The sequence below is a fragment of the Hemicordylus capensis genome, chromosome 2 (genome assembly GCF_027244095.1).
Source record: "Hemicordylus capensis ecotype Gifberg chromosome 2, rHemCap1.1.pri, whole genome shotgun sequence".
NCBI lineage: Eukaryota > Metazoa > Chordata > Lepidosauria > Squamata > Cordylidae > Hemicordylus > Hemicordylus capensis.
Window position 1 is genome coordinate 346,031,358 of NC_069658.1, and position 20,623 is coordinate 346,051,980.

A 20,623-nucleotide genomic window follows, 5' to 3' on the forward strand; every position below is an offset into this window, starting at 1 on the left:
TACATAAAAGCGAGCTTTACATAAAAGCGAACTTGGTCAAATAAAATAATGAACTGTTGAAACATAAAACAGAATCATAACACCCAAGTTCATCCCTTACATAAAATAGAAGGCTCCATGCATTGTAATAATCTAAAATTTAGTTCAATCCAACCCCATATCTCGCTTCTCAACATTTCTTATCCTAGTCTTATTAGCCAGAAAATAATACTTCACCATGTTATAAGATACTACATCCCAATGGTCTGTCAAAAGTAATTCCAGGTAGAACTGCTCAGAACAACTGGGGTATGTGGTTAAAAAGGACTTATATCTCTCTCCCGCAAACTCCGATAAAACTGACAATTCAAGATAACATGAGCCGTTGACTCCACTTCCCCAGAACCACGAGGGCAGACATGCTCCTTATAGGGGATCTTACAGTATCTCCCCTCCCGGACAGCTGTTTCTAAGGCATTACACCGGGCCAGCGTCAGAGCCCTCCGGAAACTAGGTACTAATATTTTATTAAAGTATCTTGCTGGGCCAGACAGTGATGTTTGATTACCTAAATAGGTGTCAACCCCTATCTGGCTTCTGTCCATCTGTTTATCCATATCCATAATGTGTTGGCGCAGACATGATCTCACTCTCCCATAGCCCAAGACAACCAAAGCATTGCTGGAGAAGCCATAGTAATTCAACCGCTTCTCCACATAATATTTCCACCTAGACCTATATGTATCATTCTACACTAAGGATGCTAATCCTACTGGCTGAAAAATCAGCTTCAGCCAATATTAAAATATTACCAGCCAAACACTTGTGTCCACCCGAATCCAGCCTGCTTCCAATCATAGAAATGCATTGGGGACACCCCAGGTTAGTTGGAGCACACTTCTCAAAAACTTTGATTGGATTGCCTCCAGCCTGGCAAGGTTGGAATTGATACTTAGCTGCGCTCCATAAAGGAGCTAAGGCTGGACTTTGGCCGAAAAAAGTTTAAGGGCAGCTGGAACAAACTGTGCACCTTGCCTCCTATGAAAGGAGTTAATAGCTGCTGCTGCCCTTGAGGCATTTTGCATTGTATATTCCTTGTGCGCATTCCTCCTAGTATTGGTCTGGAAGACTATACCCAAATACTTAAACTGTGATACCTGTTCAAGTCTATGTCCATTCAACACCGCTTCTTAGGTTTGTTGGCAAAAGCCATCACCTTGATCACCATAATTTATGGTGATCGCCTGTGAATCACAGTAGGACACCAAAGCATTAAGGCCTCTCTTGAGGCCAATTGGGGTCCATGATAAAATCACTGCGTCATCTGTATAGAAACGGTTATAATAGTCACTGGGAAATGCTTTTCCTTTAAAGCCCTTACTGGGGAGCAAAATCCAATAAGATCCAAAATCCAGATGCTATGTCAGATAAAGTTCATCTTTATCTGGCCACCTGTACAATTAAACAAATAACTTTCTCATTCAATAAGTCTTTGAGCCATGGGGACCTTCCAGCACATCCGAAAAAAGGAGTCTCAGTGAAGCAAATTGTAGTAATAAACTTTTTGCAACAGTAAAAGAAAAAGAAAAGAGGTCTCTTAGAACAAAGTCCAGTTCCATCTGTTGTACAAATATAGACAGCCACAGCAAAGCATACCTTGGACATCGTAAATAGAGCTTGGTTTTGCAAGTGTTGGGACTTTTGTAGGATAATTAACACCCTAAAAGCATCTATCTCTAATTTAGTTTTATCAGCTTCAAACTTGAATATTTTTCTGTTCATTAGGACTACACCTGGACTATTTTCCATTTGCCATAAACTAGGTAGGTATTGCAGTAAGATAGCTGCTGCAGAGAAGAGTGGTTTCCCATGAGAGCTGAATGTTACTCTGAGATAAGCTATCCTGCAAGTGGCAAGTTATCCAGTGATGGATAGAAGGGTGTGTAAATTCTAAGCAAAAGCTTTACCATATCAGAAACACAAGCATTATGCATAAATATTTATATCACCCTAGTTCTCAAATAATTAAATAGTATAAGTTCTTGCTTCAGAACATAGTAAAACAAACTTTGCTTCAGAACAAGTCAAACAAACAAACCCTTGATCGTTTGGAGTTTGGTAGGAAAGGGAAGTAGTATGTCAATGATTTGTACTGGTCCATGAGTCAAGTTTCTGGGACCTTCAAGGAGCTTCCTGTCACTAGGTCTAAAGGAAGAAAGACGGGTAGATGATCTGCTCTCAAGCATTGTGGTGGATTATTCAGGCATCACTTCAGGCTGGCAGCTTGGATAGAGGGGTTTTTTTAAAAAAAAAAAATCCCTGTGTTGTCCTCCTGCTCCTCCTTCATGGGGCTAATGAAAGGGATGTAGTGTAACCCCAATAAACTAGGTAGTTCACTCCAATCCCACCATCTTTGCTGAGCAGCAGGTGTGCTAACAATGGGATCAGCTCTGACCTCCGGAGGTTATGAGACCACTAGAGCCAAAGGCTGAGCCTCATTTTGATGGATAATTAAAGGAAGGATCTGATTGTGCTCTGCAGCATGCCCTCTTTATTATTGAGAGCACTTGTTGCCTGCTTAACTGCAACTTGGTGTGTAAATGTTGTGAAGATACTGCATTAAAACATGTCTAATCGCTACAATAAATTCCTGTAAATCTTTCTTATATAATTCAGTGTCTCTCTTACACCCAGCCCACCCACCCCCGCCCCAATCCCTTTCAGAACTAGAGGTAAAAAGGAAAGGGTGTATCTTTTGCTATATCTGTTCCTCTTGTTGAGGCAAGAGAAGTTCATTACATACAGCTTGACATCAGAAATAATAAACTGAATGTGCAACAAAGATTAGGTTAAACTGCAAAATTAGTGGCCAGCTTCCTAACCAACTTACTCGAAGGAAATCCCACTGAAATTAATAGATCTATTAAGCAGGTTAAACAAACTGCACAGCTATGAAGCCTGTTTTGAATGCTATTGCTCATACTTGGAACATGTAAAGCAGCAACTAAAGATACTTTTTGAGTTTATACAAAGAGGATTTCAGCCTCTCCTGAGTAATCATAGCCTTGACCACTTTTCTGGCATGGGGGAACAGCGTTCCTGAATAAACGTTCCTGGCAGATTTTGGTCATTAGAAATTAATTAGTTGTCAAATTTCGATAACAGAAGGTTCATCAGCCTGCCATCAGTGGCCCTAAGAAATAAAGTATCTTTTGCATAATTTCACACTATTCAAGAGCAGCCTTATCAATATAATATTACCAAACGTATTTCATATAAATATATGAATTTTACATATTTATACGTTTGGTAATACGTTTGGTAATTTGAAATTCATATTTCATGTGAAATATGAATTTCACATGAACTGTAAGCAGAAAAAAGGGTGCTTCTTTCCATGCAGCCATCAATTCATGAAGAGTTTCTCATTTGCCCTGGCAGAAACCTCTGTATTGTACTGGCTGTGTCCTTGAAAGAAGAAATAGCATAGACTGTACCTAAGGGAGTCATTTTGGCAACCTCAGTGTTCCATGTAAATGGCAACCTTTACTTCGTGTAACTCTAGATCTTAGCAAAGATGACTGAATTAGATTCTGTGAGATGAAGAGAGGGGGACCTTTGCAACCCAACACCAGGAATATTACAAGGTACATACTGATCATGCTGTTGACACAAACAATAATGACGACTACCTGAATAGCTGAAATGTTTGCACAATTATGCTATCTCCAGTACAGGGACAAATGTAATACAGGGAGGGTTAGGAAAATATTATGAAGGCTCCATGGAGTACTTAGCCAGAGATCTGAAAAGTAAGCAGTCTATTTAATCTGTTTTAGCAACAAACAGTTCTCCAGGCAGATATGAAATAAACTCTGTTGGAGTGGGGTGGGGGTGGGGTGGGAAAGGAATCTCTGAAACCTCCTGGTAAAGAGGTAAGACAGGTTTCATTCTAATGCATGGATGTGTCTTGTGCTGTTAAATAAACATGTCCATCTGCTGCAAAATGTTCCACTAACTTAAGATGTGGTGGATTCTGCAAAATCACATTCAAACACCTAGCAGTCTTGCTATGTTTTAACAAAGATTGTCTGAGTGCTGAGCATTTGTATTGTGCAGTGTTTTAATATCTTATTGGGGTTACTAAATTTTTAATGCTTTTAAAAAAAAAGTCATTTTCCTGGATTTGAATGGGCACAAAATACGGATTCTTTGCAGAGACAATAATGCCTTTAGATGACCTTGTTCAGTTTAGATGCCCTAAGTCTGGGAATTAAAAATTACAGGTAGTTCATCCGCAATATGTCCACCCCTTAACTCATCAGCGGAGACAATCACTTTTCTAAAGGAGTTGTTTAAATGCTTACAATAGCAGCATGGAGAATTTGCCAAGGAAAAGATATATTTTGGTTTGAGAGACTTTGATATTCTTTGGTAAGACTAGTGGCTTCTGTACTTTGTGCAGCTTGTGGAATAGTTTTTAAAATGGTTAGAAGTAAGTGGACAGTTTAAAAAATGCTTTAGCCCTGTTTTCAGGAAAGTATTAGGCTGTCATGGAACATAATGTGATAAATGGAAAAAAGATGAACATTAAGCATACTGAATGTGACTCTGAAAATAAGTACTGAATTTAACACAGAGATGGTGTGATTCAAAACCAATAAACTGAATGGAAGCTTGGTTTAAAAAAATCTTTTAAAAATGAATACATACTGATATAAACATAGGTGCTGCACCATTATCTATTATTATCTGTGACCAATTTCGCATTAGCATTTATTTGGGAAAGCAAAAGGTTTGGCCAGAGTTCTCATATTTCACATAGCCATGCAATAAATAGTTTCAATACAACCGATGATGCAAAACAAACTGCTGAGGTTACAAAAACGTTATGTTTAATTTAGCTCTCTCTCACTTTTATTATCTGTTTTTCTGTCATTTAAAATGGGATGGGTCTAATTATTTTGAGTATGGATTCCAAGAAAACAAAAAAGCCAGGAACAACAACAAAAGAAAAGATAGGAAAGTGTTCTGTTTTCCCCAGTCATCATCATTAGCCCCTGAAGGATTACTACATCAATAATTTAGGAATGGTCTGTTAGGGACCACCACAATTTCCTGTGGCAAGCAATTTTGTAAAATTACTCCTCATTTATCCACTATTTTCACTGCAGAATAAGAATGTAAAGCATAAGGAAGAAGAAAAGCATAATACTTGGTGATCACCTGAGACAACTGCCCCAGATTAAAGCACAAACAAAACCAGTGTTGTTTTAAAACAAGGCCCCTTAGTGTCTTGCTTATTAAGAAAACATCCCTCTGAACATAGTTGCCCACTAAAAATGCTCTATCACTTCTGTTCCTAATCCCATGATTAAGAATAGAAGAAGTGTCATATAATTTGACAACTGGAAACTGGCACTTTTGAGTGCAAGTACCCATGCAGGGGAACTACGCAACAGAGCCTTATAATAACACTCTCTCTGCACTCTAAATAGTCTTGGGAATGATGGCCCTGCTGAATATTTGCCCCTATTGTGAGTTAATTGTCATGAAAAAGTCACCATATATCTAAGCAGAAGGTTATATTAATACAGAAACAATTGTTTGCTAATCCAGGGTAGTGGTGGTGGTGCTGATGGGAGGTCCCATGATGAACTGTTTTAAAGAAGAGTAAGTACTTTTCCTAAGATTTTATTCTTGTGGAGCCTCCTAGTGGTAAGGATTTGCCTTTTGAACTCATTCAACGACAGAGGAAGCAGTCTAAAGGAAAAATATGGGTCCAGGATTTATTTTTCTTTGCATGTTCTTGGTGGCCTCCTTACTGGTCTCTGGGTCCTGGAATTTGCCTGGCTGTCAATTGCTGTTGCCAAGCACTTGGTGTGATCAATGCTCATAGTTGCTTCTTCTTGTGATGATTGAGATGTTTAGAGATTGCTGGAAGCACACACATAGGGCTTTTAAAAAGTCAAATCAATAAGGCAAAATTTGCTCACAGACAGCTGCAAGGCAGTTAATTTGGCTGGGCTGTCCGTATTTCTTAAGAAGGGGTAGGGGGGGAAAGTTTATTTCAGATTGAGAAAATAACATAGGGAGGACTGGAAGAATGAGATGGAGATCAGATTGAGCATAGGTAGCTTTATGAGAATAGGCAGGCACCAGGGAGTAAGTACTCTGGATAGATTACATATGTTTGCACTGTAGTTTGCACAGTATATTGTAACAAACTGGATTCCACTGATTAGTAGAGTGCAGACCAAAGTACAAGGAAGGGTTAAATTTGGTCAGGGTTCTGTCCTGGGTCCTGTTTTAAATACCACAACATAATGACTTAATCACTTCTGAGCAACGGCAGAGGGCACCTTCTTTATCACCATGTATTCACAACTAGCCCTCATACTTGTGGGATTAGGGGGTTGGGCTTCAAGGCTAGAGGGTGTGACTTCCCAGCAGGATTAAGCCCCAGCATTTCACTTTTTAGAAATGAACCACGAGTGCAAGGCAATAAAATCTTGGATCCACATGCTTTTTGCTCTGACCCATGCAATGATGGTGTAGATTAATTGAATTTGAACTGCCCTCCGCTATGTTCTTGCTTCTAAGAAGGATATTTCTCCTCTTGCATGATAGCAATTAGTCTACGTCGTTCCCCTATCACATTTGCAGACTCTCTCTGTTAGTGGGTTCCCCAAGGATGTAAGGAGATGCCCTGGAACGTGTTCTCTTTTGGCAGCTCAGGGAATAATATTTGCTCATGTTAGTAACAAGAAGGTGAAGAGAACGCCAAGAAACTCATGTCCACAGGTCAGAAAGCTATAAAAAGTTCAGTATACTTCCCCATTAAGCTGCTCTGCACTGAAGGTAGGCAGAACAAAGGCAAGTGTAGGAGATAATAAAGTGGAGAGTGCAAAAATTAACTCCTGAGTTTTATTTTGTATAATTTGGCTTATGAATTTTTGAATGGGTACATCTGTGTCTCTAAAATAAAGAGACCTTTGGTCCAGAAGCAGTCCATTCTCTAGGTTCAAATTCTCTTCTAGAGCCAGTGCCTACTAATTCTGTTGCATGCTGCTTCTTTAAAAGGAAATAACGTCATGTCTTTTTTCTATGAGCAGAAGATTTTTTTAAAAAAAATTGTGACAATTCCCCACCCTTTCTCCACAGCCAAACCTCAAAATATTATCAAAAACATTTTTGCTTGCCTTTTTGTAATCTTGAAAAGGTTTCTTTTCTAGGTGCCTAGCAAACAGTTTCATGGGATAAACTATTCACATTATTGAAAACACATACATGATTCCTCCTCCCAAATATGTTTGAAATGTTTTCATTTGCTACTTTGAGAAAGTCACCAAATGGTGCAGGGGGAAAGTAACTTGCCTAGGGAGCAAGAGGTTGCTGGTTTGAATCCCCACTGGGATGTTTCCCAGACTATGGGAAACCCCTATATTGAGCAGCAGTGATATTGGAAGATGCTGAAAGGCATCATCTCATACTGCGTGGGAGATGGCAATGGCAAACCCCTCCTGTATTCTACCAAAAACAACCACAAGGCTCTGTGGTCACCAGGAGTTGACACCAACTCGACAGTGCAACAACTTTGAGAAAGGTCATTGTTCTGGAGTAGTTTATTCTGATGATTACTGTTATTGCTCCTGTCATTCAAAACAGTGGAGTACAGGGACAGTCCCCCACCCACCAGATTGAATCAATCTCATTGAATTCAGTGGGGCTTACTCCCAGGTTAGGAATGCAGCTTTTGCTGCCACCACCACTCCTCAGCAAGGTCTTGCAGACGCCCATGTTGCTACTATCATTCAAAATAAAATGGACCTTTGGATGTCCTTATTAATGTTCTGCTGCTCTGGTCTTATGTACAGCATGGGTCTATACGTCTCTGCTTTCTTTGTAACTTGCAGGAAAACACAAACCCATATGCCCCACAAAGTGGTAAATTAACCCTGGGAAAGGAAAGCGGGGAAAACATCCATTCTTCTGAAATGCACAGCCTAGGCAGGCCTTTCCGAGGTCATTGGCTATGATCTGGATTCCATACTTTTGCTGTTCTGTTAAGAAGTGGTGCATTGCTGTCCATCATGCAGCCCTGAAATGTTTGCTAGACAAGCACTAGAGCACTTGCTTTTCCACATGACCACATAGTCCAATTTCTGTAGTACGAGTCTAAATCACATGTTTTAGCTCTCTGTACACATGGGTTCTACTCTCTCAGTTTAATATAAAAAGTCATACAATATTCTCAGCACCCAGATCGGAGTGAGGCATTCTTAAGCTGCAATCAAAGAAATTTTGCTCTGACATCCAGCGACAGAATTTTCTTTAGTGAGCACCCACCTATTAATTTGATCATCTGACCTGAACATTCCTGCTCTGACGATGAGGACAAATATTGATATACCGCTATTCCAAAAATGTCCCCAAAGCAGTATATATGGAGAAATAAAAATAAAGATGAGTTGTACTCTGAGTTATATTCTCTCCACACTCAGAAGTCTCAGGTCTTGCCCCCTTTTTGGAATTCCTGCCATATACTGTTCAGTAAACATGCATGTGCTGACTTGGGTGCATCAAACCTCAGTGCTTTTATTGCAAATACTTCAGCCACAGTTTCTGAGCCATTTGTTTATATGTAATAAATATATAGTATATAATAACATTAATCATATACACACATACACACACATTAGCATTATAAATAGAAGTATAAATATTATTTCTGTATTATATAATAGTAATAGTAACAATATATTGGGAACCATTAACTTAGCTCATTGTCCTAAGGACTCCCAAGAGTTAAGCCATGTAAGGGTGAAGCTGTGTGAGGCTTCCTGAAGAAGCATCAGCTTAAATTGCACCCGAAAGCAGTTAGGAAGCCAGAATCACTTCTTTTTTTGCAGAAGTTGAGTAATATGGCCCCAACAGCTAACACTTGCACCTGCTTTGGCTTCCGAGAGGTCTCCCAGAGTGGCTTCACACCCAGCACATTGCAGTAATACTATCTGGCTTTCACAGAATGGTGAAAAGGGCTGAATGCGAAGGGAAACTCCTGTAATCATTCTACCAAATGGTGGAGCACTTTTGACCTCTGTTGCCTATGACAAAGGTGCTTCAGCAATCAGAATCTTGCCTGAATGTTTCCAAACGAGGTTACATTTGACTGTTGAGACTACTTATAGGAAAGCAGAGAAGGAGGAATTTATTAATAATTGCCTTATGGTGAAGAAGACAATTTGGCAAGGTGTTTGTGAAAAGTGAAAAATTTGTAAACGTTTTCAGGAGCTCATTGATAATAATCATCCTCAATGTCCTGTATTGTGCTTGTTAGTGAAAACTCACAAAATGGGGGTGGGGGGGAGTCCTGGACCAAATGTACAGGCAGAAACAATTAAAGTTAGACCAATCATTTCAGGTTGTGATGGCCCTGCAGACTGAGTTGATTGTAACTATATTACAATCAACTCAGGGTTGATTGTAACTATATTATCACCACTTTTGGATTATGTACCAGCACATTTACAAAATACTAAGCAGTTATTGGAAGCTTTACATGGAATTGGGATGGGGGAGGAGCAACTACATTTTGAAAGTTTTAATGTTGAGGCATTGTACACAAATGTAGACAATAAAGCATTATTTATAAAGAAATCGAGACCTGGCATTAATGCTCAGGAGGCATTGGCCAATGCCATACCATTGATTAGCATCTGAGAAGAATCAGGTGATACCCCTTTTCTCTCCCCGCCTCCCCCTCACACACACATTATCTCTCCACCAGTCATGGAACAGAGTGTTATCATGTCTAAGGAATTTAACAGCTGGGGACGAGGTTTCTATCTGTGCTTATTTGGGTGTTTAGCCGAGGATGATGTGTTACACCGAAATGCCCTATGTATTTTGACTTTTTAGTTTTTCTTTTGCACAATAAAGAGTATTTTTGTTGAGAGTTGGAGTTCATTTGCACATTGCATTGCTGACATCGACATATACATTGTTTCCAAAGAGACAATTTCTTAAAACCATCACCCACCAGAGTCCCCTAATGTGAATGTGCTGAGCTAACTGCAAAGGGATAAGGGAATTCCCTAAGAACATGGAGCATTTCCCCCATCTTCCATGATGACAGGTAGCTACAGCCTTCCCCCGAAGGTGAATGCGTGCAGGGGTGTATCTAGGGTGGGGCAGGCAGGGCACATGCCCCGGGCGCCACTTGAAGGGGGCGCCATTTTCTAAATTAATTTTTTTTTTAAAAAAAAGGCTGCTGAAAACAAAATGGCCACCACACATGCTCAAATGGCATCTGTGAGGCCCTAGGCCATGCCAGGATTCACAGAGGCCATTTGAGCATGCACGGTGGTCATTTTGTTTTCAGCGGCCATTTAAAAAAAAAAGGCCGCTGCACAAGCTCAAATGGTCCCTGTGAGGCCCTAGAGGCCAGCAGGGGGAGGGGGACCTTTGCAGACCCCCCCCCCCAGGCCTTTAGGAAGCCCCCTGAAGGGGCTACAGGTTACAAAAAATTGATTTAATATAATATAAGTCATTGTATACATATTTAGTTTGGCACTATGTACAGAGAATCAGGGCTTGTGAATACTGAGCTGAAGCGTATGAGCTAGGATTGTATTCATCTCCTCTTACTTTGCTTCTTGTGATAAGTGAGTTAAATGTGATGTCTTAATAATATGACTATTAATGGTGAGTTGTCTTTGAATCAGTGTGGAATCCTTAGTATTAAGGCTCATTGGGAGTTTCTTGCTCTCTTTCTCTCATTTTAACTGTCTTTCTGAAATACTAGAATATATTCCATGCAGTGACACAGTTTACTCTGCATATACTTTAATTATTTTCAGAGTATCTGGGAAAAGTCAAATTCTCCATTTATTTTTACAACTTATGTAATAGTGATGTTACAATGCATAGTAGAGAATTAGACAGGCAATTCTGTTTAGTTTTCCAAGTATACCTCCACATAGTATTTGGGTATTTCACGAGCCCCAGCATACTGAAATTTGTAGTTTTCCAGCATTTTTTTGGTCTGGCTACATCCACTGCTAAATAGTTTTTGAAATTTTAAAAGATTAACGAGCTTGAGTTGTATTTTTGAGCTGATATTATGGTAAAGTTATCTGAAAGATCGGTGTCTTGGACGGGGTGCAATTTCAGTGCTTGCCCTAGGCGCTATTTTCCCTAGATACGCCTCTGCATGCGTGCATACCCAGGTCCCCACGCAGCAAGCAGGCAGGCAGTCTCTGCTGTTCCCCCCACTGCCGCCCAACTGCCTGGCAGCCCGTCCCCCCCCCCCCAGCCAGGGAGCATTTCTGCGCTTTCACCACCACCACGCCGCCTCCTCCTCCTCCTCCTGTTCCAGCTGCAGATCTCGCGAGCAGCCAGAAGGGAGGATGACGGGAGGCAGCGCCTCCTGCCCCGGCAGCCCAGAGAGACCCTACGGTCAAGTGTTACCATGGTTACCACCTCCCTCTCACCCTTTCCTGCTTTGCTGGCAATTGCAAGGAAGTGAACAATAAATTTGACTTTTATTAGAGAATGTTTAGCATATGAGTACAGATTGGGGGAGTCAGCCTGTGGCTGCAAAGGACCCCAAGTAACATTTTAGTAGGTTGGCACCTTCTATGAACTACTTATTGACAGCTGCCGCAACTCGTGCTTGCTTCTGCAAGCGATGTTCTGGAGAGGATGTGCGTGTCCCATTTGCCCTCCTCAAACCTTGGCTTGGAAAAATGCCATCAATTCCATTTCTCTTTTTCTGCCCCCAAACTGGAACTTTGTCTTAGGGAGCTTCCCTTTGCTGCTTCTCTCCTTCCCTCCCAGCCACACTTCCAAAACTTTGTTGCCACTCTAAATTGGGTATCTGGACTCACATCTGACCCGCTGCTCCTCCCACAGAGGTGCCCACCCCACTTTGATGACCTGCCATTTATTCCTGAGGAGAGGATTAAGATCGCGGTGGGGGAGAAAACCCACCCAGGGGAGTTGGGAAGACAGCTGCGTTCCTCTTGCCTTGTCCAGCCCCCTGAACTGGAGCACCCTGTCCATGCCACTGTTTAAAATATTTTTTCATAAACCTATTTTTGTTTTGGAAAATATTTATTAATAAATAGCTTTATATGAAAGAGAGAGAGACTGGAGCTGGGGGCGGTGGCGGGGGGAGGAGGACGGGAGGTGGTGGCAGCGGCTTCCCCCCAGCAAGGAACAAAAGGTGGGAGGAAATTGCACACAATATTTATTAGATGGTGAAGCTCTTTTCACAACCCACAAGAAGAGCTTCTGTCGGGCTTGTGGGGAGAGCGGGCTTCACCTGCTCTCCACGCCCACGAGCAGCTGCTCATAGCACGACTGCCAGCTCCATCATGGAGCCAGCGGGGGCCGCAGAGATTGGGGGCCACACGGCCCCCCAGGAGTCCCAGGATGCCCCGCGTGTGTGTGTGGGGCATCGTGGAGAGACCTCTTAGCCCGGGAGGCTGATTGCAGCCTCACTGTGGGGGTCTCCTCGTGTTGCTGCGGCACGGAGCCACACCACAGCAGCCCACGAGCAACCAAATGGGGTTAGCGGAACGCTAGCTCCGCTAATCTTGTTTAAGGGGAGGGGTACTTTAAGTAGTTTGCTGCTGGGAGTCGCACAGCTCCCGTGGCAGCAGACAACCAAGAGAAATTGGGCTAGGCTCCCTTAGCCCGATTTCTCCTGGTTGTGTGAATAGCTTCATTGTGTGACTGTGAGAGAGAGAGAGAGAGAGAGAGAGAGAGAGTTATGTACACATACTGCCTTGATGCTGCCGCCCAGGACAAAATTATTTCTGCTCACTGATTATAAAAATTAGAGGGAACACTGGGTTGCAATGGATTGGAATGGCCAATACTCTTTAGAAACTGAACTTGTCTTAAATCATGTCCAGCCAACAGCATTATGACACAATTTAGTACATGTGCACATGTGACTTTTCCTTGGATAAAGAAACAAAAAAGACATTCGTCTAGCATCCAAAATAACCTGTTCTGTCCCATTAGGATGTTACCCAAATATTCATCACAAATCAACTTAAATTCATGAAAACAAAAGTATGCAGAGTCTTGTCAAACCACTGCACTTTCAAGTAGAGATGAGCAAAGAATTCAAAATGAGCTTGAAATGCAATGAACAGCTTGAGTTCAAATGCTGTAGTCCTGAACTGTGGGTAAGTATGTAAACATGTGCCGCTAAAACACTGAAAAACATCTGTTAAAAGTAAATAAAAGAGAATGTGATCCATCCATGTGCAGGGCTCAAGTAACTTATGAGCCAAGGCCCCATGGAGCAGCACAATGCCTGGATGAAAGTTCAGGATGTGTGAAAAGGGTTTCCTTCTAATCATCAAGGAGCTGCAGTGCATGCAAACTAAGAGGCCGGCTACATTGAGGTCTCTTCTTGTGCATGCAGCCATGAACCATGCCCATAGTGGATCCTTTTCCCCAAGTTGATGTATTCATAGTCTAAGAAAATGTAAATGTAAATGCCTTAAATGGAGATTGCAAATGGATTTACATATTTGAAGACAGTTTTTCATTTTGGCTACTGAAAGTAAAAAACAGAATTGTTTACCGTTGCATGAACAACAACTCTACTTTTGTCTCCTGCTGCTGTATAGTTTGGACTATTCAGACCATCAGACATCTTCATCAGCTACCATCTCCCCACCCCTCATACACATATTCCTCCCCCCCCCTTCAGGAAACCTAGATTTTGGAAGACTGTGATTTAGGCCAATGAAACCCCACCTTTCTGTTCAAAGGACCACTTTCAAACGAGATTAAACAATTTAAAAGCCTAAACCATTAAATTTACAAAACATGCTACAAGGTGTGGGATAAAAACCTGATTGTCTCTATTACATAAAAGAAAAGTTCACTTTTTCACTTGTTCCGATAGCTTTGCTAAATCTTATGCCATTGCAAGCTCTTTTTATTTGTTTTTCAGAGAGCCACAGTGCCTCAAAATGTAGGAGCAAGTGAATCAAGCATAATTAGGTGTTTTGATAGCAAGTGGATGTGGATTTTCTTTGATTAATTCAATAGCAGACATCTGTATTCCTGCCAAGCAATCCATCCATTAATGCTGGGAAGCCAAGGCAAAGAGGCCCAGGCAGTCTGTGGGCGGTATAGCAGAGAATCCATCCTTGGAAACCTGATCTGATTAATTTCTAATTTTAACTATGTGGGTAGCATTTAATATAGAAGCAGCTGATGGTGTATAAATCTACTGGCTTGTCAAGCCACTCAAGTGCGTTGCTAAAGCAAAGGTATTTCTTTCAACACAAATGCAAGCTTAAAAGCAGTGCTTTGGTTTTTAAAGCTGCTGCCATTGCGCTGGAACAAACATAAATGAGAGCAAAAACCTCCTGATTTTGAGACATGAAAGATGTGCAACACCCCCATCCCCTAGGCTTTAATTGCTAGGGCTTAAATCTTAATCACAAAGTTCTGATTGATATAGTCTATTTTTTGCTCAATGGTTAAATTACATGCTGTTTACATACCTGTTTGTGTTTTTATAAGCAGTGAAAAAACAATTCTGGTCATATACTCTTCCTTTCGGAAAAGTGCAAATCTGAGTGTCCGTGCGAGACTCATCAATCTCCTTGAAAAATGTGTGCAAATCGCGCCACAAAAGTTTTCAAAGGGTGGCCTTCCATGAGCTGAGGGTAAGCTGTTGGTAGACCCTTGGAGCTACTGGGTGTCACTCTAATCACTTAGGGATAAATTGAGGAAGTGATCTCAGGGTATACTCAGATTTCTGTCTCTTTTGTCAGCTGACTCTAGATTACTAGGTAGAACAGCAGGGCTTGAACTGTCACTGGCAGAAAGCGATTGTTGAGCTAACTCACATACTAAACTCTTAGTTACGTGGCCTGTAAACAAAGTATATGACATCAGTTTATACATGTGTAAGACCAGCTAAGGATACTACAAGTCAGTTTCTATTAGAAGTCTGATATAAGGAAATGCATGAGAAAAACATTTATGGAGTTCTTTATCTTTTTGGCTATTCCAATAGGTGCAGGAATATTTTTTAATTCTAAAGATTTTATCCTGAAACCCTTTGGGCTAAAATATAACTGATAAATATCAGTATCTTTGGGTCTCATTCTTAAAACAAAACAAAACATTTAAATATATAATTGGACATTGAAATGCTGACCAGCATGAACACCACAACACCTTAGTGTTTATCTGGTTCTCTGGTAAGAAGGTCTCTTAGGGCCATAATACAAATATGGAAACTAAAGCTATGCTTAACCATCTTTATTATTTATTTTTCTATGTAAACCGCTTTGAGAACTTTTATTGATAAGCAGTATATACATTTTTTAAAGTAATTTGTAGTAATTCACTCGGGCAAAAGTTCTGAGGCAGTTCTGGGAGGTTTAAAGTATCCCTCCCACCCAAGTTCTAGCTCACCCAGACCAAAGATGTGGGAGTTTAAAAACCAAACCAAACATGAATGCCTGTTGAATGACTAAATACCATCCTAGAGGCCTAATATCTGCTTTACCCCAACCATTAAAAGCCAGCCCATTCAGCATTTATGAAAATTTTCTGGGTTTGAACTGAAAATGTCCATGTCTCCAGTAGGAAGTAAGTGAACAATTATAGGGCAATACATAGAGAACATTTTTCTTTGTGACTATGTAGAAGCAAGATGGCTGTAGCTCAGTGGTGGAGCACATGTTTTGCATGTGGAGGGTCCAATCCCTGGCATTTCCAGGTCAGACTCTAAGAACCGTGCCTGAAACCCTGAAGTCAGTGTAGACAAAACTGGGCTAAATAGATGAATGGTCGGACTCAAGAGAAAGCAGCTTGCTGTTCATGGTATTGTTGTGGATGAGGCGTAAGGAGGAAGCAAACTTGTTCTAGGTTCACCAGGAATTTCCTGGAATATCTTTGTTGAACGGAATATTTCCTGGAATATCCCATGTTGCAGACCTAGTGACAGCAGGGAGGGAATTTTTGTTTATTTATTTTTATTTTTTGCTACTGCCCATGTAAGTGGCAGCAATGCCACTTCGATGGGCAGAATGCTGTTTGCAAAAAAAGCATGCTGTATGCAGAACTCAGCTTATGAGCTCAGTGTTCATCTAAGCATGAAGAGAGGTTGAAAGAGATCACTCCTCACAATCCATTTTGATATTCCAAACATAGCAAATTTATATTTGTAACAACTTGTTAGGAACTGTTCTCACAATGTCTAATATGATATAGAAACTGACAAATGTGGAACAGAGCAAGGAAATTCTTCTCTCCTCTTTCCTAAGGCCTCACCAACCCAAAGGGTAAAGGCTAGATCAGAGGATTGTCCACAGGCACACATGATAACTTTGGGGCCTTTCCAAGAGTACCCTCACCCTGATGTCACCAGTAGACGTCCTGATGAGTTCTCAGTGCATTATTTTAGTCATGTGAGAGGGGTATACATACTCTACAAAACCTTTGTTTTGGAGCATGTGTAGAGGGGCGATTAAGTGGCGTAGGAAGGGCATAGGCAGTCTTTGTTCTCCCCCCCCCCCGCAAGTAGTGATGCTCTCTCTACTTCTCCTGAGTGGTGCACCACTCATTTCATTACCACAGAACCTGGCAGTCACCAGGAAGCACAGTGGCTGACCCAGGAGCCCATGAGAAGGCTTCTTTGCCCCTACCGCTCAGCTGGCCTCTGCACATGCGTGGCAGCCATGTAGTGAGTGGTAGGCACAGCAGACAAGTGCTGTGCTGACCAGCATGCAACCTCAGCATGCTGTTATGACTCATAACATATCCTCTATATCAGAACTAAAGACCCAAGAATAAAAAAATTAGCTTTGTGTCCAGTTCAAGTCTCACAACCAGAAACTCTCTGGTAATGGGTATGCTGAACTCTTAGTGAGCTGCTGACTCGGGGAATCTTCTGTCCAAACGGTGAATTGTTAAAATAGTAAATGTTTGGCTTGTCTTCCTTTAAGGAAGGCATCCTGTTGTTGCATTAACGTATACCTCATGTTGATTCTTCTGGGCTGGCTCACAATAGTGTACAATAGTGTACATTCACAATAGTGTACACTCACAGTAGTGTACATTCCTAGATTGAGTTATGCCTGTCACATATGTTATTGAAACTGCTTTTCTTCATTATGCTTAGTTTGCAACACAATAACAAATAGCTGGCAACCACAATAGCTGGCAACCAATTGTTTTAGGCTGTTATATCATGAAACACTCATTGCCCCTCCCTCCCTCTCCCAGATCAGGAAAGGAGCCTCAAGGATTTCCTGCTGTTTGCTAAAGGTTGATTGCTTACCTCCTAAGATGTTTGCAGTAAAGGACAAACAGAGACAGTTCATTCCTGATAAGATTTATTGGTGATTTTACTTTGAAATGAAGATGTGCTTTGTCACGAGAACCGAGTGTTTGTAGTCTAGCTATTAACATGTATGGAGATTCATGACGGATGTTGCACTGCACCAAGGACTTTGTGTTTTGATCAAAGGATTGAATGAGTATAAATACAAGGTGGCAGCAGGCACGAATTCAGCAATCATTTGCTCAAACCTACTGACTCTGTGAGGCTATTCAGCCAAAGTGAAGTCCCACCAGGCATGGCTTGTTAGCAATCTTCTCTGCGTAGCAAGGAATTGGAACAAGTTGTGAACTGCCAGCTCTGAAAGAGGATCTCTGAGACATGCCATCTGCTTGCCTAGCTGCTGCCCCTCACTGTTCCCAAGCTACGTACCTTAGCAACGCTCACTTGCTGACATCCACCTAGAATCGGTAAAGATGCTTTCTGCAACCTCTCCAAACTCCTTGATCGCCATCCAGCTCCACTCCCCTTCACCCTCTCTCCCGACAGCTCAGCCTGCCTAAGCTAGCATTTCCCGCCCCTTGCCTCCTCCTCCCTCCCTAAACCTTCTCTGTGTCTTTGTCTCTTCTCTCCCCTTCCTTAGATACTCTAGAATGTCATGGGTTGCTAGCTAATACTGATTTTACATGCATTCAACACATTGTGGAATGCGCTCCCTGCTGAGATACGATCCTCTCCATCTCTGGCAATTAAAAAAAACATCTGAAAACCCATCTTTTCACCCAAGCATTCCCAGCTTTTTAATACTGTCTGTTTTTAAATTTTATGGCTGATTTTAAATTGTTGTATTGTTTTAACTTTTTATATGTGTTTTAATTGTTTTATGTTAACCGCCCAGAGACGAAAGTGTGGCTATCATGCATATACTATGATTGTTTAGAAAATGACTTGCCTTATGTTATTATTAGTTCAATAAAGCTTTAAAATTACATAAAGTAATAGTATTGGTATTTTGTTGCCTCTGCCAGTTTTGATCTGTGATTCCTGTACCATGAACTTGAATGGCAAGTGCAGCTAAGCTCCTTTTCACTCTTGTGTAGCTCCTGAGCATACACAGAGTGCAGAATTGACCTTGAGGCACAACAGTGCACAGAGGCCAGCTGAACAGTGGAAGCAGGACAGCTTCCCTGCAGGCTCCTGGGTCAGCCACCATGCTTCCCAGAGACTGCCAGGTGCTGGGGTTGCGAGATGAGCAGTGCACCACACCATGGGAAAGAGGGGACATCTGTGTACAGTGTACACAAATACAGATCTGCACACAGATACAGTTATTATTAATAGGTTATGCTGAATGCAGTTACAGCAGTACACTTCTTATCAGTGGTATCCTGCATTTCAGGGGCCTGTAGCCAGGTTTGCTTTTAAAATGAATGCAACTACAGTCATTCACACAAAAACATGTACAAGTATACAGAGATCTGAATCCTGGTGCAACATACTGGCCTGGTTCACAGAACGATCAAAATCAGGGTAGGAGGCAGGCTACCCTAGTTTGCATGATGGTGTGAACTCACCAAATTCCCTCCAGCCCAGGTTGCCCAAAGAAGGGTAACCCAGCTTTCCTACCATGCACTTAACTGAGGTAGGAGGGAAAGAGAGCTCTCCTACCTTGATTCATGAACCCATTTACCTCTTCTACTCAGCCACAGGAACCCTGCAGGCCCTCTCTTTGCATGGAAACCATAGAGAGCTGTGGCTACAGGGGCTGCCATCCATGGACAAGTTACTCTGCAAAGCACAGTCTATGATTCTGAAACTGGAACAGCTCCAGCAGGGTTTGGTCTGCCTCCTCCTCTTTCATGCCAGTCAGAGTGCTGCTGATGTCATGAGGCTTTTCCATTCTGCTGGCAGTACAAAGCATGCTGGGAAGACATAGAAGGCCTTGGAGGACATTCGGCTCCCAGTTTCAACAATGGGTGCTGTGCCTGGCTTAACCATGTGTTTCCTGTGTTTGCAGACCCAAACAAAGTTTTGAGTGATGTGCTACTAATGGAATAGGAGCTCTCCAACCCGCCCTCAAATGGTTGTGCGGACAAGTCTAATGTCTTTATAGGCTATAGACATAGCTCAAGCAAGAGCTGCTTTTTGACATAAGCAGCAGGAAGTGAATATTTGGTTGCTGCCCCAACTTCTCTGGAATTCCCTTCCCCTGAAGATTCATTTAGCTCCTTCCTTGTTGATTTTTAAATCTCTATTGAAGACTTTTCTTTTTCGCCAGGCTTTTACCCTGTAGTTTACCAATCCCCCCCCCCGGTTAGTTACTTTAGTTTTATTTAGAGTGTAATTTTAATACTGTCTTGTTTTGCATGTTATTGTACACCGCCCAGAGTCTTCGGAGTGGGCGGTATATCAAATGTTTCTAATAAAATAAATATGATCAGTATACAGAGTGCTGGATGAGGGCTTTCATTCAAATATGCCTCAGGGCCAAACTAGACATTCAATGTTTATTTAATTAACAAAAGGTTTATATTTCACTTTTCCAGCCATTTGGCCTCTCAAACCAATATTACATGGGTGTTCTGTTGCTAGAACTCTCAAGATCTTTTTCATTTTCACAACTATGGGATGGCAGGGGTGGGGATGGGGCAAAATGAGGACTTGGATTCAAGAGAACAGGATTTAAGTCATTCCCCAACTTAAATTCTTCCCTCTGAAGCTGCTTTTAGCTACAGAGGGGGAAACTGATGAGCGATTTCTTTGTCCCTGTAAAATTTCCCTTCTGCAGGGGGAGATGTGAGGGAGGAGGCTTCTACACCACGATCTCAAACAGATCAGTGCCTTCTAGAGCTGCTTTTTGGAAAAAGAAAAAGGCTTCCACTCACATCCATCTTAAGGCTCTGAGCAGTGTACAGCATATCTAGTTAGACTCTAGGGGATGGACTTGGCCCAAGGGCTTTGGGCAAGCCATTGAAGGTGTTCACATGCCCAGGTGAGTGGAGTGGCAGGAGGGCGGGGGTGGGGGAAGGCTGGTTGAACTCACCTTCCCCCTAGATGAGCACTGGTCTGTTGCTGGGAGCATGTACCCAGGCCCCTGGATATTTCAAATGCACCATGTGACATGTGTGATGCATTGGGGGATTCCCCCTAGAGATGGGCACTCTAGGCACCCATCTCTGTGTCCACTGGGGCTGAACATAGCCCCAATGAACACACAATCCCGGAGCCTAGGTTAAGGGCGCGCTCAAGCCCTTAACCCCGGTTAAGAGCTGGGTTTAAAAGTGGAGCTAGGCAGCACTGGCCCACCAGGAT

At 41.9% G+C, this 20,623-nt stretch overlaps 1 protein-coding gene across 5 annotated transcripts in view; it reads right to left on the bottom strand.

Annotated features, from left to right (window-relative positions):
- MYOT (myotilin) overlaps positions 1-14,701 on the bottom strand; it is a 64,179-nt gene extending 49,478 nt beyond the window's left edge. For 2 of the 5 annotated variants that reach the window (XM_053294004.1, XM_053294003.1), the window contains exon 1: positions 14,520-14,700. The gene's annotated coding sequence lies outside the window, so the exon portion shown is untranslated. Of the gene's footprint in view, positions 1-14,519 lie in introns of all 5 variants that reach the window. The other 3 variants (XM_053294007.1, XM_053294006.1, XM_053294005.1) reach the window with 2 other exon arrangements.
- Positions 14,702-20,623: the final 5,922 nt, after the last annotated feature.